Source organism: Galleria mellonella, unplaced genomic scaffold (assembly GCF_026898425.1).
Source record: "Galleria mellonella isolate WM207_F2 unplaced genomic scaffold, CSIRO_AGI_GalMel_v1 utg173, whole genome shotgun sequence".
NCBI lineage: Eukaryota > Metazoa > Arthropoda > Insecta > Lepidoptera > Pyralidae > Galleria > Galleria mellonella.
The window spans coordinates 5,583,994-5,606,569 of NW_026442016.1; the positions used below are offsets into that span (position 1 = coordinate 5,583,994).

General features: G+C 29.9%; 1 protein-coding gene across 2 annotated transcripts in view; it reads left to right on the top strand.

Annotated features, from left to right (window-relative positions):
- Positions 1-22,576, top strand: part of LOC113515685 (poly(rC)-binding protein 3) — a 213,219-nt gene that overhangs the window by 165,911 nt on the left and 24,732 nt on the right. For both annotated transcript variants that reach the window (XM_052893433.1, XM_052893434.1), the window contains exon 4: positions 11,998-12,052. The gene's annotated coding sequence lies outside the window, so the exon portion shown is untranslated. The remainder of the gene's footprint in view (positions 1-11,997; positions 12,053-22,576) is intronic.

The window sequence follows — 22,576 nt, forward strand, 5'->3', positions numbered from 1 at the left end:
ATAATAGTACTAAATGCTAATTTTCTGTTTAGAAAATTGTTAATTGGAGATATCGTTTAAAGAAACCATCCTATTGCAAAGCTTAATATGTAAAAAAAAGTGCAAAATATTAATCACCCAAAGTAGTAGTTTTAACAGCTTTAGCTTTTCCAGTTCTATAATTTAAAAGAAGAATTCTAAACTTTAAAATTTGTCCAGCTGCTTGTGTGTGAATAAATGACAAAAGGCCAACATCTTTTAAAATTTATAACATTAGGGTGAAAATCTGTCCTGGTTTCAGACCCCTCTTTCCCACTGGGCACACTGGGCACGTGCCCAAGGCCCCACGATGGATTGGGGCCCCTTATTCTAGTCCCTACTTTATTACCAAACAATAACCTATGCTTTAATACTATGGTCATAGGGGTCCCATTATCCCAATGTGCCCAGGGCCCCTTTTTTTTATACGACTTAAAATGGCAAACAAGCTGACGGCCCACCTGATGAAAAGTGATAATCGTCGCCTATAGACACGAGCAGTACCATGGACATAACAGAGTATACTGTTTCGCCCATGATACCCTCCATGCGTTGTCATTCCTGAGGACTCAGGTGTTATTCCTCTGTACCCTGTAAATTCACGCCATATCCCACCCTTCAAACCGAAACACAGCCATGCAGACACAACTGCTCTCTGACAGGTGAAAGACGACCATGCCTGGTTTTAGAGCTGTAGGCTTATAGAACTATTCTCTAAACATCTCAGAATATTAGTGTAGGTTGAAAAGATGCTGGACGTCGGTATCACATACATTGCATTTGAATTTTGCAGCGGAATGAAAACTTGGCGTAAAGTAAGTTCTTTTATGAGACACGGTATCCAGGCGCTGTGAATGGCATGCCGTAGTCACATGGACCAATTAAAACTTGTATGAGAACACTATGGAGACAGCGGTTGCAACATAATTAGGTAGTAAGCATAGTAATTGTTTAGAAGTAGGTTATTTGGTGGAAGCCTTTATAAAGTAGAAATACCCAAACAAATTATAAAATAATCAAAGAATATAGAACCACAGGTTTTTGTCAATACGGCTAATTCATTTTTATTATTATTAAAGTATAAAATATTCTACTTTACATGCTTTAGTGAAAATATGTTATATACGCTTATCATGCACTAAATTATTTAGTTTACGTTCCCGTAACAAATTCCTTTCTCAGCAGAATTCTGCGTCGTATTCATACATAGCGTATCTCATACGAAATACCAACAAATTTCTATCTTACAATAGTTATTTTCTACACATTTCTTTTAAACTTAAGGATTAACTTTTAAAAAACTATTCCTAACACACCTTCAGGCTATAAAAGCACTAAGTTTGCTAATAGTTTCAAATATATTAAGTACTAGCTTTCATCCGCGACTTTATCCACGTGACCGGGATATGTTCACTTACCGGGATAAAACGTAACCTTATAATATATATATATATATATATATATATATATATATATATATATATATATATATATATATATATATATATATATATATATATATATATATATATATATATATATATAGACTTACAGTATAACCTTATCCATCCCATATAGTATGCGTATACCAAATTTCATAGTAATTGGTAAAAACGGATGGCTTTACCAATTATACAGACATATGTAAAAAAAACTCACAAGTATTTAAATAACTTCCTTAAACTTACTTAAAAAAAACTTTTATTTTCATTTATTTACAATTTCCTGAAAATACTTGCTTACACTATAGACTATGCGCGGTTGTGTAAATCAGTCAAAATACCTTTCTTTATATTTATAGAGAAACTAGAAGGAAACATCGCGACTTCACCCGTGCGGACATTATTTAATGTTCCCTTAGGAATTACCAAAAACCCTTTTAGTGGATGTCTATACTTTACACGAGAAAACTCGTTACAAAAATTTCAAGTTTATAGTCTGTATGGTTTCGGAGATTTCAAGGTTCAGAATCTAGTTTATCGCTTTTTTCGCTCGCTAACGCACATAATACTTATAATACCTACAGATGAAATTCAATCACCTCTTTACATATTTGCAGCCGTAGTATTTTTATTTAATGTCAGCAATTTGTAAAATGGGTTCCGTAGAATCAATAGATTCCATGAAAAAATCAGAGTTTACGAATCAATGACATTTGTCAAGAGGTACGCTCAAACCAAATGACCGCATTACGAACATTCTCGAGAAGTAACTCGCTTCTAAATCAATAGAATTTCTGTACAATTTGTATTCTCGAGCATACTTGAAAGCGCTTGCAAATTATAATAAATATATTTTGTATATTCGTAGAAGTTTCATTAAAATACTAGCTGTATTCCGCGGCTTTATCCAAGTAAACTGATACATAAATATATAAGCTTTCCGTGTACCAATATTCACACAATTCCTTTCAGTAGTTTTTGCGTGAAACGTCAGTCCACCGTCAGAAACATTCACATTTATAATGTTAATAGGAGCCCAGAGGAACCCATATTCCAATATGATTTTCATCCATGACATAGTATGGTAAATATATATTATAAATAATATAGATTTAGCAATCTATATTATTGATAATATAGATTGATTTATATTGAGTGAGCTAAATATATACTCGTACATATAATTATCAATCAAAAAAAAAGTATTAAGAATGAAAGTAGATGGCTATAAGAGGAGAGGAAGACCTAAAAAGACATGGATGGATTGTGTGAGGGATGATATGGCCAGAATGGGAGTGAATGCGGAAATGACTGGGAATAGAAAAAAATGGAAGAGGAAAACATATTACGCCGACCCCAAATGTTAGTTGGGATAAGGGTAGGAAGATGATGATGATGACATATAATTATGAATCAATCACTCATTAGTAAGCGATTGATTGACGATTAACTGACAACCAAAAACAATCATATTTGTAATATTATTAGCGGTATTTTTTCTCGTGCTATTTGATTATTAATTTACAACAAGAGTTAGATAAATATTTGGATATGTGTAATTACTTATGATAACGTTTTCCCGCTTTCCAGTAGGTAGTGATTTCCATAACGCTCATTATAAGCCACTCACAGTAATGTGAATAGTCATTGTACAGAGGTACAAAATATATATACAATACTTTACACGCGTGAAGTCACCAGCAAAGCAAAATTTACTTTAGTCTCTCAAAACGTAATAGTGAGGTGTATTGTATACCGACTGTCGAAAGGTAAATACTAATAAATAGGCTGCCCCAATATTGTCGAGCGCTGCTCTACAACGGCTTTGTACAGTCCGGAGAACATGCAATAAATAATATTTCATCAATAGCCTTCATTATTTCGCTCGCTTTTACTATTTTCTCTCAGTTTTTTACAATCAATCAATATTTGAATATATAATTGCCAATTATTATGATGTAGATACAGTAAATCTGATGGGATTTTAATTAACTTTTTACTTATTTACCAATTTTTCTTTTAACAATATATATGATATCATAAAATTATTACACATTATGTTACAAATAACATATGTATCGATTTATACTCATTTATTGCAATGGACGAATATACACTAGTATAATAAAGAGGAAAGATTAGACTGTTTGTTTGTTTGTATTGAATAAATTAAAAAACTTATTTAACTAATTTTAAAAATCCTAATGTAGAAAGTTATATCGTCTGTGTGTACATATTTAAAAAAAAAATAGAAGTCCCTACGAAAATTACAATAATGTAAACAAAGGTATCAAAAAGTTGCCTATAAAAGTTATTACTATTACTCAGCTGCAAAAACTATTGATGATACATTATAACGTCTATACTTTTATCATCATATCAGCCTTTAACTGTCCACTGCTGAATATAAGCATCCCCCTTGGGGGATTTTGCCAGTAGTTGCCGCGCTTGGCAGGCAGATTGGCAATGGCAGTCAGGTTTTAGAGATGTTTTAAAAGGGATGCTGCTGCCCATCCTTCGCTCTCACTTAGTCGGCTCTTACGACACCCATGAAAAAGGAAGGGATAGCCTATACTATTCCGGGACCACACGGCCAATACTTTTATTGTACTCATCATTGTCCATAAAAAAGTCCGCGTGGCTCTATATCTAACTATTATAATTATGTCACAATAATCGTTTCTTGTTCAAATAAATCCATTGAAATATGAATAGAATCAAAAGATGATGGCATTCGTATCAATCATTATCCAACTAAATAGTTTTATGATCAAGTTTGATTATATACTCGTATATGTAAATTATTCGAATCGAGCCTTTCGTTTTAAAGTTATAATAATGCTAAAAGTAAGAAAAAATGCAACGGTATGAGTGGATAGAGTTGCGCTTGATCTTTTTATGATATTTCTATCTAAAGACGGACAAAGCTGGGACACATCGCTAATATTAATTCTACCGTAGAGACGCACCTTAAGCACATCTGTACCGAAATATATAAATGTCAGTATTGTGTAAATTTTCATAGAATAAATATTCTAATATTTCTAAATTATTAGAAGTCCAAAGTCAAAGAATAAATTGCATATGAAATCTTATAATTTCTTTAAATTATTATTGAGAAATAAGTTTGTAAAATCGTATAATTATATTTGAATTTGCATAATGTATTGTAGACGTTATCACTTTTGCGGTATGAACCCTCTTAACCCCAGAGGTTAATATAATATAATTTTTTCAATTTGGAATCCGTTTATGAGATGGGTTGGGTATCCATACTTAGTGAGGATTTCCCAAAATACTCACGGGAACGGAAGATAAATAGATAAAGCCCTATTTAACTGCTAATACACTAATTTCAATTCATTTTAGGTTTACCTATTTAGAAAGATTGTATTTAATGTGTGTTATTAAATACATTTTTTCTAAATAATTTGAATATTGAATAAATAATCCTAATCTGTTACAAATAATTTAATAAGATTATCAATAGCGAAAAGTTAAGCACTTGTGATAAATTAGGTTTCAGTTGATTTATTACTTTGAGTTCGAAACACGCCATATTATATTCCCGTTTATAATCAATACATGTAAAATAATGTAAAAAATTATGTACATAAAAACTTTTTAACTGCATAATGATATAGATAATAATATTATTTTTACCATGTTATCCTCTGTTATTCCATATGCGTAGAATTTATTTGTAATTATTAGTACTAAACAATCTAAAACGATAGAATTAACCGTTTAGCTGTCAAAACCAAACATACAGTTAAACAAAGATATATTTTAAATGGCCGAGCTATTTCTACGAGGATTGTTATGGACCATACCACCAACATTAACGGTCAAGCATAATATAAATAAATATGTGGTCAAGTTTTGTGTGGGCAAACACGCCCCATCTTTGTTAGACAGGTATAAAGTACGAGCATCCTCAACTTTTGAGAGCGAAATAAGAAAAGTGATCAATTATTCATACCAACTTGATAAATACGAAAATACACAGATGCCGTTACCTTTATTTGTTCGTTCCCCATAATAATACTTTTGTTGTTTCCGTATTTTTTATTTAACTAGGTATATCAAAGAGAACGTGATCCATCAATCAGAACTTTGCTTTGGTACGCGATTTGGAATTATTAGATTGTATAACTTTATAGATAATATATATAGTATTAAGCTCGCCTTTAGTACCAGTTTTTTATGTAATGTGGGCAATATAAAATAAATGAATAGATATTATTCATATTTTTCTTGCCTTTTTTAAAAGTGTTTATATTGAAAATATTTATCTATCAATTTTCAATATTATTAAATAATTTTCGAAATGTAATTAATGCTCTTATATTAGCGAACTAAAATAAATAATGAAATTGCAGAACAGAGAATACTGAAATTCTGGATTTTTATGGTAAATTTTTAATGTCAACTTATTCTTTTATTAACATTTCAGTACCTTATTGCACATTTTAATAAATCAATCATTTATTTATTATATTATTAATAATATAACTACTTATTGTCATAATAATAGTTTTTATTTACAACTTCGTCCATCTGAACTAATGGTTATTGATTAAATAGATAGGCCTATATATTTACATCTTACTTACTCCACATACCAAACTCACTTTCATATTTATAATATAAATATCAATTTATATATATTTAATATTCATTCAAAAATATAAAAAAAATTTAGTTGTATTTTAGAATTGGCAGTTATTTTCCAGACGTTGTCATATTTCCGTATGAACGCTCTTCAACAACAAATAATGTTGGAGTGATGACAAATATCGAAGTACTTAGAACTGGGTATTTGCAGAGACGTTATGAATAATTCTCAAAATACTTATGTTTGGATGTTTATTTCTTAACATGAATAATAAGTACTTACGAAATTCCTTGAGTGAGAATAGTAGATTCAGGGTAACTAGTCAGAGTGTAGCCTACTAGTTACCCTGAATCTACTATTCAATAACAACGAAACTGAACAACTATTATAATAATTTTCGAACTTTACATTATTTTCATTTGCACGATCACATGGTCTATTTAGTACAAAAGATTAAAAATTACTTATTTATTATGTCTGTCTCGCGACTTTACATGTGTACAGGTACGTAAGTATACCATGTTGAAAACAAAACATATTCTGCCAGTGAAACTGAACATTTTTACGTAAATACAATAAAAAAAATTATAGGTATTCTTGTATGTATTATATTTTATTATCTATGTATTTTACATTGACAATGAAGTAGTAAAATAGAAATGGCCGTCGCTAGTAACGATATTTTAATGTTCATGATACGGTACAAGAGTGACTACGCATGATATATGTTTATTGTACACTACGACACAAATCTTCTTATGAATATGCCTAAACTATCATAAAAGGATTATTTTTATGTTTACACAATTTCCTTTATTTAAACGATTTCAAGCAGGACAAAGTTTTGAATTGTTATGTTTATCATTTTTAAGATAATATGGGGTTATATACTATACATATAGATACCCTTTAAAATGATAGATATTTATGTACACAAAATATTAAATTAGATACATATTCACAAATTTTCACAAAAATTTTGTTCAATAAATTGAACTAATTGAGTTAAAACTCAAAGGACATTTTTTAATGTTATAAAATAATTATTAAAATATGATAATTATTCATATTTTCAATCAATACTATTTAATATAGGTATTAATTATAATATATAGATATCCTATAAGTTAGGTATAATATATAGGTTACTTTTTCCTATTTCAAGCGAGTAAAGCTATTAGACACAGATATTATATCATATCCTCGTACCAGTACCATTTAGATAGATAGATACAGATAAATACTCTTTATTGTTTCCTCCAAAAGATTACAATAGTAAACTTATTATAAATATAAACAATTACAAGAAATAATCACAATGAAAAACAATGGGCGAACTTATCTCTAAAAGCAATCTCTTCCAGGCAACCTTTGGATGGAGAGGAGTAGAGAATTATAAACAGTTTGATGGGAGGCACGATAAAATTCTATTATTTCTAAAACATAGGACGTGATACATGTAATAATGTAAATATATATCCCTACTTATTATATATATATGTTACTTATATACTATTATATATATACACTATTTATTATCTTGTAAGCACTAATTTTCATTCAACATACCAAAAACGATAAGACTCGTGTGGTATTTTAATATCACCTGCATAATACTGGATCGAAGAGGAATTCAAGATAGCAATACGACATTTAACTAACCCACAGAGATTCCTGTAGCCAAATATCATTATTACATACTCACAGTAGTCACTGAATTAAAAGCTATAATCCTTACTAATATTATAAATGAGAAAATGAATTTGTTTGTTACCACTTAGTACGTTAATGGCTTAACCAATTACTATAAAATATATATATATATATATATATATATATATATATATATATATATATATATATATATATATATATATATATATATATATATAAAACAAATATTATCACGATTGTTACCGTATATAGAATTAATAAATAGATTTATATATATATATATATATATATATATATATATATATATATATATATATATATATATATATATATATATATATATACATTACTGCTATACTATTACATTACTACATTATGACTTTCAAATGAAAAGGAAAGCTCGAATATAAATAATAGGTACCTAGTATAAATTTTGTGTATATTGTTGAATCAAATACTAGAGAAATTTAGTCAAGTACTATAAATATTGATAACAAGACCTTAAAATATTACGTAAAAATAAAAAAATTCTTTAAGGTCATTGCCAACTGGTAGGTACCTAGGAATCTTGCTGCATTTCCGTGCTAAATGGCTATGGAGATGCGTTGACCAAAGTATAGGCCAGCCTTCTGGTCGCCAGAGGTTTCTACTAGCCGGCATTATATCTCTTTAAAAATTAATGGTTTCGAAGCTCCATGGGCCCAGAGTCTCAACTCCAAGCGCCGCAAGTACATATCTACTTCCAAAGGATGAAAATTCACGGCGTTTAACAGTCTCCTGGTGTATTGCGGCGGCACCAGCCCTCATGGATACACTTGGAAAGAGAGACGGCACCAGCGTATTCATGCAGGTAAAATCCCACACAAGCGGACGCCCCATCTTCCAAGGTATAATGAACGTCTCATTAGGTCTCTTGCCGTTGCCACACATCGAACTAGAAGGTTCTAGTATAGCAGGCACGCCCGCGATGACAAGAACCCGACGCAAAATGTCACTGATAGCTGAGTGGCGTAGCAAGCGCCTATCACTCTTAAGAGAAATATATATGTTTGTGTTTTACATTCTTTGGATTAACAGAATTTCATCAATTCAACTGTCATTTTTGAAGTTTGTTTTCTGTGGAAAGGCTATAGATATTGTTTGAAATACTTACATAAATCTTTAATAAGAATTTGCATGATAAAATACCACAGTGGAGATAAAACAATGAAATCTGGGGACTTAATTTAAAAAGAGACCGTTTTATATTAGAGGATTATTAACTTTAATTGGTTTCAGGAACTGCTGTGAAATTACGTCTATTGTAACTTCCCTTCTTTCAAACTGTTTGCTTTCTTTGCGAGCCTATCAGAATATTTTAATTAAAATATTGTTTTAATCACATTCTATAACAGATATTTTTGTCTATGCTTTAGATTTTAACATAATGAGTTTACTAATCTTTCGCTAAAATATAAAATCTGTAGATGCGAATAAACTAATTATTTTTAAAGAATATATACACACATTTTTATAATTTAAACAAGTTTGAAGTTTTGTGACATTTAAATTTTAATAAAAATTATTGTCTATTTAAAAAGTAAGAGACTTTAATGAAAGTAGAAGCTTCCAAAAATTATCTACACATCACTGGCAAATCTGGAAAATGTTCAATGAATGGTGTTGTTCGCTGAACTACTACTATATATAGATCATAGACTGCATTTATTATTTTATATAAATGCTTAGTATTTACTTAACAATAAAAAAAATCTTAACATTAAATTGAAAAAAAAATAAGATTTAGTATTTAGTAACGTTAAAAAAATTATTGTATTTTCAATATAGAAATCTACTTAATTTTGGTATTACAGACTTTATATATGTATAAATATATATTTATATATATATATTTACATTCAAACTCTCAGTTATTTGTTATGTTTCTCAGTTATACCTTCCTATATTTGTAATATAAGAATACAGTCGCTATAAGCGGCTAACAACGATTTCTTCTTTTGAAACCTCTCAAAAAACGTTCCTAATTGGATCTACTTAGCAAAATTACTTACTTATTACTCAAAGAAACCTATTTAAATATAAATACCTGAACATAATTTGTATTATAATGATTCTCCTGTATTATTGTTGTAGTAATTTAAAACAATTGTACTTTAATTATTTATACTATGATTCTTTTGAATTATAAATATTTTTCTAAAATATAATTGTATGTATAAAACTAAAATTGAATGGTGACTTGTAATACAGGTTTAACACCTTGTACAGGCACCAGCTCCTACAAATAATATTGTTAAAATGTTCTGCAAGTTATAGATATTAAGTCCTTAATTGTTTGTGATGAGAAATAATAATAAATAAATAAATAAATTATTTATTTATTTGAATCAGACAATACACATTACCATAAAATGTAAAATTTAGTTAATTGCTAATCTTGATAGTTTTTGGTTTAAATTTTAAATACCATATTTACAGTTAAGCTACGGAACTTAACGGTAAATAGAATATTTAATATAACAACCGCACCATGCTCTAATGTTCCATACGTAGTAGTATGGTGCAATTAATTGGTAATTACCAAACTGTTGAATGAAAATTCACGACAACCAATTAGAAAGAAATCGATTTGGACTCTAAAAACACTCAGTACTGTTAATTTATAGCAAAAACAGCTATCGCCATACTATAACTGGCTGTAAAAGCATATAATTAATTATTTGTTTATTAATTAATTAAAAAAATACAAATTATTTATAAAGTAATTTCTAAATTTAATACTTTGACCTCAAACATAAAAATTCTAAATAAAGTTTACTTCAGAATCACCTATTTTCTATTAACCATTTCAAAGCTTTGTAAAAGACAAATTTAATAATTTCTATTCAAGCTCCTACCGCCTCCTTAATATCAACACCTACATCGCGTATAACATTATTCATTACTATCTTTTTGTTCCTAGCTTTACTTACGTTCTTCTAAGTACATTCTTTTGTAAATATCCAGCCCTTACCGCAAAATTTGATGAGAAAATAAAGTTACATCCTGACTTTCCTCTTTAATGTCCCCTTCGAATGGGCTCAGGTTTTTTTTTGCCTATCAGGCATGGGCAATTCTCCAAATCTCCAGTATTTCGTTACCAGCGCATGATACACACAATCTTGTGAAAGTATTATACTATTTGTTGATGATTATTTGACGATGTTTTCGATCTAAAAAGCTATCTAGCTTACCTGCCTGAGGCTAGAAACGCTTGGTCTCTAGCTTGTCCTAATATATCTCTGCCCAGAAATCCCAACATCCAGAGACAGTGAAATGAGCTGATTAATGATTTTTTTTATACAACTGAGATAGCATATAAACATACGATCCACCTGATGGTAAGCAGTTTTCTATAAAGCGTATACCCACCTGCAATACCAGAAATTCTCTTCTCGACTTATCACAGTGGGAAAGCGGCTCGCCTACTTGCGGTGTTCAGATGGGATTCTGGCATAGGATTATATACAACTCCTTCACCTAATAGCGGAATATCATTGGACGACACAACGTTTACACTACCAATCTCTTTCAAATTGGGAGCTAAAACGACACGTAATTATACAGAGTGAATTTTTTGAGTGAGAAAGAATGAGTATAATATTATAATAATGAAGACTACCAAACACATTGCTAGAAACGTACCCTATCAAGTTGTGAAGTGAAGTGAAGCCGTCATTCTTTTTTCATCTATAAAAAAAAATTAATGTAATGTGTACCTACTCAAGTAAGTCACACGTAACTAAGGAAAATCGTCGAAGGTATAGAGAGAAAACTATCGAGTAATTTGTCGAATGTAGAGTCAAGTCCAAGAGTTGTAGCACTATATTTGGCTCCGTAAAATAAATGTTTAAATTTATCTCACAAAATGTTAAAGAATAATACCTATTCGCGAGGTTAGGTATCATTTTTTAACATTACCTTATGTCTTTTTATAGGCAGATTAATAATAGATTGAAACTTGTTATTTAGAAGTTTAATTAAGTACGCAAGTTTTTGTTTGGTAAAGAAAAAAAATTTAATGTAATCTTTAAGAAATTTATGCGATGTTTTTATTTAGAGGAGTACTTAGTCGCTTCGAGAAAAGGCGGTATCTATGCCCGCAGATATTCTGAACTTGACAGGAAGACCTACTCTGCCGCTGAATAAAATTAAATTATACTAAATAATTCGCAAATTTCATATGATTTTTTACATTTGTTTCAGATTAATTTTTGGATAACCACTATTTAAAGAAGAAGAAGAAAAATTTTAATAACATGTAAGTATACTATCTATGTACTGGTTTTGATCATTATTTCTAATTAAAATTAAAAATCCAAATTTCATGGCTCGATATCATATAATTCGTAAACTTTTCGTAGATTACTATGGAACCGATTTTAAAGACAATTATCGACAGATTCAAATTCAAGCGTATAAATGATAGTTACTATTTGACATCATTATAAATTTACTACCCACCTTAGTATACTATATAAACAATCATACCTCTACAGTAACATTCATAGACTTTCCCCTCTAGAAAATTATTGATAAATGCCAACCAATCAAATACAGTAGTCATTATTAACTCTTTAAACCTAACTTTCTCCTATAAAAGGCGACAGAAATCTTTAAATGAGAAATAACATGCACTGCACCTCTTCTCCAGCATTGAATAGAAAAATATTTGAAAAACCCTAATGACGTCACTTATGTCTATTAGAAGACAGGTATTAATGTATTTTTCTTATATTATTTTATCACAATAATGGTCAATTAACAGGTCTACACAAATATTATTAATTGTGAGAATTTATCACAGATTTATTATAATTTAGCTGTATCGCATGAAATAATTATTAACATCTGTCTTAATCAAGATATTGTCTATGTATCTGCTAAATTTCATTCAAATTTGTTTAACTGCTTATGTGTGATTCTACTCTTATAATGAACATTCAAACATTCACATTCATATTATTAATAGGATGTTATTTCATAAGTATTTAAACACGTACTTCATAATTTATTACTTACCAATATTACTTATTTAATTATTTATATCATTACCTTCATACGAATAAATACAATAACAGGTTTATACTTAATATAGACCTATAATTGTAATGCCCTTTAGGCTTTTCTATAAGCTGATTACCGAATATTGTGCGAATAGTTTGTTTCTTAAATGGAATAGGAGGCGTTCCCAGAAAATGTTTGGTACATTTATCAAAAAGAATAATGGTAAACTTGACAACGAATGTACTGACTATAAAAGCCTTTTATTTTATATAAATACATGAGGTGTTCTAATATTATATAACAAGCCCATAAAATAAGTAGTATAATCAAAATACCTTAGAGACACGAACGCCTCTTAAGATATTAAGTGAAATAAAACCACAGGATCTCACCCCGTGTCATGAAGAAATATTAATACAGCCTACAATAGGGATTAATATAGCCGTAAGTAATATTTCACTTAAACACTTAAAATATTGCCTAAGTAGTAATATATATTCAAAGTTACTTTTAAGTTATTTACATAAGTAATCTCACGATGGTGCCCCAAATTTGCTATTATAAAATAAGGTAAATTGCTACGATCCATAATAGAGACATTATTAAAGTTCCGTTCAGTGTAAGAATTTAATAAACAGAAACCTTTTATAATCTTTTCTCTCTCTCTCTCACTCTTGCCATATAGTTTTACTACTATCTAGGCTAGTCAAATCCTCTGTTCTCTTATTGTGGTGTTTCTTTTTACAGGATTTCACTGAATTCGTCATTGTATAGATGCAAATATTTATATATTATATAGTATTTACATATAGTACATAGTTGTGGTCTGATTACATTACATTTTTGTATGTATGCCCAATTATTATTGTATATTTCATATGTATGATGCAACGTTCTATAAATAATGCAAAATTATGACAAAAATATTTTAATTCTTTTTCTCAGATTTTTTAGACTCTATGTTTTTAATCAAATGTTACTATGAGTTAATGTATCTGAAATTTACCTCCAACAATTTACCATATTTTTTTCTATATCTATTTCTCATATGTACATTTACTGAAATCTGCATACTACGTAACTCTTTGGGTATACCAAATATGTTTTGCAGCGATTGTCCACAAACAGAGCGTAGATTTCTTTTTATTATTACGCTACTGAGTACTATTTACCAACGTGCGTGGGTAATCAAAGGATAATAAGGAGACAAATGACCGTAGAGCACACTTAAGCTTATCCGTCGACGTGAGGATTATCCACTGGAGAGTCTCTTGTTCCATTCTCCTAATGACAATAATCCTTACCTTTCGACATTTATCGATACCAATTGTCCGTTCTTGTATCGTATTTTTCAGACTTCAATGTATTCAGGATGTATAATAACTATATATATATATTCATTTTTTTCTTTTTTTTTCCGACTACCATGGGATAGGAAGGTCTTGTTTTTTTTTTAGTATTTGTATATGTATATACTTATCTTTCTACCTTGGAGATCAGGATATTTGAGATTTTAATTATTTGAATTCAGACATCGCGTAATGAACTTAATGAAGTCTTCCAAAAACTATTAATTAACAATCAAGTTTGATTTTGTCACGTCCATTGTTAAAAAATTACAATCGTTTCGAACGCCACAATAGAATCCTTAGAAAATAACCAATGTTATTAGATATTGCTCATTTTAATGAACTTGATTACCATCTTCTTTTCAAGAAAGATCTTTTTTTTCAAGTACAAGTAGTACTTGAAAAAAAAGATCTTTCTCTTACTTATTATCATTTTCTTGTTTAAGTAATGTCTAATAGTAATATTTTCTTGCTATTGTCTCTGTGCAATAAAATTTAGTTCTCGACCTAATTTCAAGAGCAGGTGCTCGTAATTACGTAGGTAGTAACTCTTATGAGCACACTATTACATAAAACAAACAACATTCCAACAGGGTAAATAGCTAATTCATATAAATTATTAAAACATTTCCATTGAAATCATGTCATATAGGGGTTTGCTAATTTTTTTTTTTAGTTTTTTACACAACATTTATTTATAACAATTTTAGTTAAAGTAACCTTTTATAATATTATGAGTAACTTTTTAAGTAAGAAATGAAACAATTCGTGTACATATCTTATTTCACTTTAATGAAAAAATGTAAGTTTGTGTATATATCCTATATTACACGCTATCTTCGTACATTTTATACCAATTTTGATGTCTTTTTTTTTAACTGACAGATGTTAATTATTTAAATTTAAATGTTAATCTCATAATAAATCGGACATGACTGATGGCGTTTTATAATTAATATATACTTTATGTCGAATACAAAAATATACAAAGAAATAACAGTTTAAAAAACTTACATAGCCATTTTGTAGCATGTACAAGTGCGATTCATTAAAATAATACCCCAATGACACCGGGCTCACCGTCGCATGTTGCGCGGGCTTATATTCTGAATATATTCGTGGTGTCCGTCACGAGATTATACGCTCACTCGTATGATCCATTATCTTTTATTGTACCATGATCTATTGTGACAAGGTACAAAACTGACGGATTAAAAATGAGTAGAAACATTTTCATAATAAAAATGTTACGTTACAATGTGACAATAATAATAATTTAATCCTTGAACCCGTAGAATTAATAATAAAAACATTTTTATGTAACATCCCAATCTTATTTTTATATATGTTGCGTAATATCTTCGCTAATTCTGACTTTGATAATTCTTTTCGTAATCAACATAGTTTACTCTCATAATAGTATTAGATATATTATGTTAATTTTATGACAATGAATACCCTTGTTAAACTAAACTTATTAAAAAAGTTAGTTTTAAAAAAATATATATCTATACATAGACAGACATAAACATAAACAGACATCTGGTTTTTTTTTATAGTAGTCGCCATTTTTATCTTGCGAAACAAACTCTACTTGTGTATGAGAAAGTTGTTTATATATCGAGATTTTGAGATTTTTTTTCCTTTCCTTTACAACCAGTACAAATACAGATTAAATGTTAAAAGGTTATTGCAGTACCTACGTATTTATACAGAATTGAAAAGTGTAATGTTTACAGTATAAACAAGACTACATAGTACGGTTGTCATCCTGTGCACAAACAAGGATGAGCCAACCCATTAGTACTTAGAAAGCTGCAATCTTTTCCGTAAAACCAGGAAAATAAACTCTCCTGACTTAGTTCAGTTTTTACGTTGCTAAAACTACAAGGATTAACAAACGCCAAAATACACAACATTCTCTTAAAAAACTATAAATGGATTACATCATCTACTTGTGTAATACCTAAATTCCTGTATTCTGTGTAAAACAATATTAATCCGTTTCTGAGAAACTGCTTAATTTTGTTTTATATACGAATAGAAACACGAATTGTATTTTGATAATTATATACTTTTTTTTAATGAATGATAATGAAATGGTAACCCGCCTGCGCTAACGGTATACGCTGGCAGGGCACCAGTGAAGGATGATAGGTGACGATGAAAGGAGGTCAATTAGCCCATCGTGATGAATTGCACTAGAGTTAACCACGATAGTTTCCAGGGGAAACCACGTGGAGGTCGACCTGATAGGGTATATTACTAGCAATGGGGCAGTTAGACCCCATTACTATGAATCCCTTTCCCCCCTAATTATACACGTTAGGTCACGCGACTATTCTTGTCTAAATTTGTACAATACTCATACAGCATCATACAGTATTTTTAGCAACTTTCAAATTAATCATATATTTAATTCCAAACCCATTGTATTGGAAACAAGATTCAACGCCTTCAAGATGCCTTTCTTTTTATAACCAATGCCAATGGGTTCTCCAGTTCTTAAGAAATTTTAGGAAATCCTATTTTATTGCTTATATTATTATTTTCGAAAGTTCTGGGTAAAATTGTATAGTCTATACGTTTCGGGGTAACGATTCAATGTTCATTTACCGTAGATCAACAAATTAATACAAACGTTATAAACGACGCTTCAAACTGACTCGTTTAGAATCAACTAATTGTCTCCAAAAATGTCCAGTGTGTACATCCGAGTTAGCAGCGACGCGATAAAGTACACTATCTCAAAGTCAATTAGACGATGGTACGAGGGTAAATCGGGATCAAATTGAAGCTGCGTAAAGTAATATCCATTTGACTTTTATTCGATGTAATTTCAATTATTCACAAAATAAACTAAACAATAACAGAAGTACATTTGTATTTAATATTATCTAATATAAATTTTCACTTAGTCACTTATATCGTATCTACCTGCTACGTTGCTGTCTGACCTAATCAACGTCTTTCAGCTATCTCGTCGGCATTAAGCGACATAATAAAAATTTAAATATGTTCTATATTTTTCCTTATGTTCGTCATTGGATATTGTCTGGCATAAAAATGGAATCGACCTAATATTTTACAAAATCCAAAGTATAACGATAAACGATCTATTATCTAGTTATGATATCCTACGTATAGTAAGGGATAAACCCACGTTAACCTGAAACAGTAGGTATCTTAATTACATTATATACCGATTTAGCTACTAGAATTTCGTAAATGTAACCTTTTTCTTTGCTTCGCATTCTTACTCGTCCCTTTTTATCTGTTCAGGCAAATTGAATTAATTTGCAACTTAATTTACTAGTAATTTACCTCCATAAACTTAATACTCTTATTTATATTTATTTAATACAATTGTATAAGTAGTTACAAATAAATATTTCGCATTTATTTTAACATGTCTTTAAGATGCCATTCTTCAAAACCAGCTAAATATATTTTTAATGACCTTCACAACGCAGTGTTAAGCATGTCGTTTTACGAGTACTTAAGCGAAGTACCGAGTTCGATTCTCTATCGAATCAATTTAGGAACTGAATTTTTTTTTATAGTATGTGCAGGATATTCTGGAATATTCCTCTGGATTTTGTTTGTTATCTGATATTATGAGATATCAGAGAGATCCTAGGTTCGAAGCCAGGCGACTAGAGTACTTGTATCATCATCATCATCATCATCATCTCAGCCATTATCCGTTCACTGCTGAACATAGGCTTCCCCCATAGATTTTCATAAAAACGGTCCTGAGCTACCTGATTCCACTGACTCCCGGTAATCCCTCCCTGCACTTGAGGTCTTTTTTTTATGGGTGATAATGGAATGGTAACCCCACCCGCGCTATCGGTATACACCGGCGCGGCACCCATGAAAGATGTTAGGTGAATATGGAACAGGTCAGTTAGCCCATCGTGATGAATTCAACAAGAATCGTTCACAATGGTGCACTTGAGGTCGTCTAGTCATCCTACACTGCGTTTTCCTGTACAGGGTCGTCACTCAAGAATCTTTCTTTCCCATCGGTTATCAGTTCTTCGTGTTATGTGACCAGCCCATTACACTTAAGCTTGCTTATCCTTCGAGCTATATGGGTGAAAGTCACCTTTTGTTATTTTGCGAATATTCTCGATTCGGATTCTATCACGTAAGGAAACTACGAGCATAGTCCTCGCTTGGGTCATGCAAGCGAGATGGAGAGAGCTTATTAATTAACTAATATGTACTTACTTATATAAAATTTCATCATGATCATAATTGATGTTTTCATAAAATAACCTTAAATTATAATGTACAAAGTTTAATGTTACACGTAATAAATCAAAGTGGAAAAGTTTTTGTTTTATACAGCTTATACTCGACTAAAGCCAGACAAATTCCTGGTGACTTTATATCTAACAGGTATAAATATATAGTATATAAGTAAATAAAGAAAATTACATTGAAAATAAAATATACCGTACTGAAAAGGCGTCAGAGAGGTGAAGCACCATTTTTACAGCTCCAGGCGACTTCCAATTAAAAGCTTTTAAATATCTTTTCACTGTTTCGGACATTATTTCCTTCCTTTAGTATTTTTGCAAAGACTGCAATACGAGTAGATATACCATTAATATTATTTTATTTACAGACGAATTCGTATAGCGGGTTACTGTATTATTAAAATTATGTATAATGTCATTCATTTTTCAGAATTAATTTTTGGCATAAATATTAGATTGGTCTTTAGTCAAATTGGTCTAGAAGTTAAATTTAGAAAAATGTTTGTTCTACTCGTACTTTCGGGTAATCTAAAATTCTAAAAAAAACCTAAAGTTGGACAATGGAGTAATTTTCTAAATGTCTCTGTCCAAAAAATGAATTAAGTGATAAATTTTGTTTAGATATATAGTCGCGAGTTAGTCGTTAGAAGAAATATGGAATATATTAGGATTATGTACAAAAGGAGACTTTGTACATAAGTCGATTGCTTGGGTATCTCTGTCCCATTCGTGTTTCTACCGTGAAGAAGTTGTGTTTGCATGGCTGTGTTTCGGTTTGAAGGATGGGATATAGCGTGAATTTACAGGGTACAGAGGAATAACACCTGAGTCCTCAGGAATGGCAACGCATGGGGGGTATCATGGGCGAAACAGTATACTCTGTTGATGTCTATAGATACATGGTACTGCTCATGTCTATAGGCGGTAACCGTTGCCTTTCCATCAGGTGGGCCGTCAGCTTGTTTGCCATTCTAAGTCGTATAAAAAAAAATATTTGATTTATTTTGTCATGTATATACCTACTTATAAGTTTGACCAAAAATTTAATTATCAGATTGTTATTATTTTAATTAATTATATTTTGTTCAAATTTATATTATTAATTTAATTATCTGCAAATTATTCACTTATATGATTGACATTCTACCTATTCGTACTATATACACTTCGTTTCATCAAAACCAAGAAATGGAATTCTCTTCCAGCGTCTATGTTTCCAGATTATTTTCATAATAGAAATCTAACAGCTCCATTGCTAGCAATATAGTCTTTTAGGTAGACCTCCACATGGTTTCCCTTGGAAACCATTTTAATTAATTCATGTGGAATTCGTTACAATGAACTTACTGACCTGCTTTCATCCTCGCATATCTTTCCTCGCTGGTGCCCCGCCAACGTATACCGATAGCGCAGACAGGCTTACCGTTTCATTATCAACCATTATATAAAAAAGATTATTTTAATTTGAAGGCTAGAGTGAATAAGCATTATTTTAATTTGCGTGTAACAGCTTAAATCTTATCTTCACTTAAGATCAGCTAAAATTGTAATCAAACGCACTAATATTTAATATATTTATAAACATATACTATGCTTAATAGGTATAATAATAAAACATACTAAATAGATGTAAATGTTTTTAAATCAAGATAACTTGATTGATAAAATTATTAAACATGTAAATAATTCTGATATTTTTGAAAGTTTACAATTCAGATCAATTGACTCCCTGATTATAATGTTATTTCAATAATAAGACACAAAACGCAAAATAATTAGGCCTTAAATTCGTCTATAAAACAATATGACACTTTTCTAAAAAATATTTTTTACAATAAATGTACGCAGACCATTATAAGTTTTAATTAATACAAGTCAATTCTAGACTATATCTTATAATACAAAAAAGTATAAATTGACCGTAGTTACAAACGAAATCTGTGAAAAACTGACTCAAAGTGACTAGTCTCTTAAGTATTTATTTACTGATTCCGTAACCCTAATATACAAAGCGAGCTAGTAGCTATAATGTTTTAAATGAAACATGTTACAGGTGATAAAACTTTTTGTTACAAAAGTTTGGCCGTAACCTGCTATATTTCAAATAATTAAAAGTTAATAAAATAAATTATTCAGTCGTTTCGACACTTAATTCATTGGTTTTATTCACGTCATAAAAAGTAAGTAAAACTTCAGTGCATAAAGGCGTATTCTCTTAGTAGGAGTTCGCCGGAAAGCAATAAAATCGATGAACGAATTTGCATGGGACAAAGCACTTCTAAAGTTTAATATAGCCGTGTAGGGACTGCTCGCTTTGGTGTAAAAAATGGGGCCCAATCGACTTGTTCACAATTTGACTTTTACGTCCTTTTCACGCGTTAAAATGAATTATTTCAGATTTTTTTTTTTTTATTTTTTTACTAGATAAATAAAGTTTACAAAAAATGATTACTGCGTACGATAGATACAATCCACGAAATATGTATATTATTATATCTCCGTAGTTCATTTTTAAAAATGATTCAAGTTTCTTAAGTAAATGTAATGCATATAACTTTTTATCGATTTTTCACCCGCGCATTAGATACTTATCAGCTGTTTCAAAGAAGATTGTATATATAACTATTAATCAGAGATAGTGTAGAGATAGCTTTCTATTACGGTAAGAATTTTTGTTACTAAAATTGTCTCGATACTTCTACAGATTGACTCTCTACTCTACAAAAACACAGTAAAACGGTTGACTAGTAAAGGATAACAGGCATTAAGTTCACTTATATATATATATATATATATATATATATATATATATATATATATATATATATATATATATATATATATATATATATATATATATATATACCAGAGGGAGACTTTGTACAAAAGTCCTTTGCTTTTTCAATTGTGTTTCTATGGCGGTATTTCGGTTTAAAGGGTGAGATATGGCAGTGAATTTACAGGGTACAGAGGAATAACACCTGAGTCTTCAGGAATAGCAACGCATGGGTCGTATCGTGGCCGAAACAGTATACTCTGTTACGTCCATAGTACTGCTTATGTATAAATTATTGTATATAAATAAGTATAAGTAGTAACTACGTTATACTGTCTTTGTAATATACCTATATATACAGCTTAAGCAAGTAAAAGCAATTTTTTTTTTCTATTCGTTGACAAAGGAAACAATGGAAAATTGATACACTACTTATAAAATCTTATTATCTACAAGCCAACTTATTTATTATTAAGTACAATTTGCTATCTACAGTAATAAATTTACGTACAATGTTATGGTTTTTCTGAATACTTTTGTTGCAAAATAATTAATTAAAGGTAGGTACTTTAACGGTATACGAAGATTAATGATGGAATGGATAAAATTTTAGGTATCTTTTTAATGTTTTTATTATTTTCATCTTCTGCAGGAAAAAAGGATCAAAACACTAAAATCATAAATTGGGATGGTTCGAAAACAAATGGAATAATTCATCTTAGGATGGGTGTGATCAAGAAAAAAACAATAATTATAATCTTGTTATAGTATCGTAATCGTTTGCAATTCTTTGACACGTAGTGTAATTCTAGAACTCAATATGTACGATACTTAGATTTCTTTGCTTAGATTATATAGATAATATCCATTAGATCGAATATAAAAAACGTGTCAATATTGAGATAGCTAAATTGACATTTACCTGTTTCTATTTAATACAGATTTTTTTATAATCGAAACAAAACGCACCATTTTCGGAATTGCAAGTAAAAGTTTCTTAAACCAAATTGATTTTTTTAATTCGTTTTAAGAACTATTTCTTCTAGTATTATATAAATATACGTATGTTTTTATTTGTTACAATTTAATATACATACCTTAATTAAAATATTCAGCGTACATTTTGAATAATTTTAAAACGAATACTTATAAATTAATACGTAGATGTAGATCTAAGTAACTAGTAAAGAAAAACATTATTACAATATACAATATTAGTAAGAATTTTGTATCGTTTTTATTTTTGAAAAATAAAAACGAATCGACAACCAATGGGGAAGAAAGGTTCTTCAGTGGCGACCCCGTACGGGCAAATACAATCTAAGACAATCCCTCGCTAGATAGAGAGACAACCTCAAACGCATTACAGGGAAACAGTAGATGCA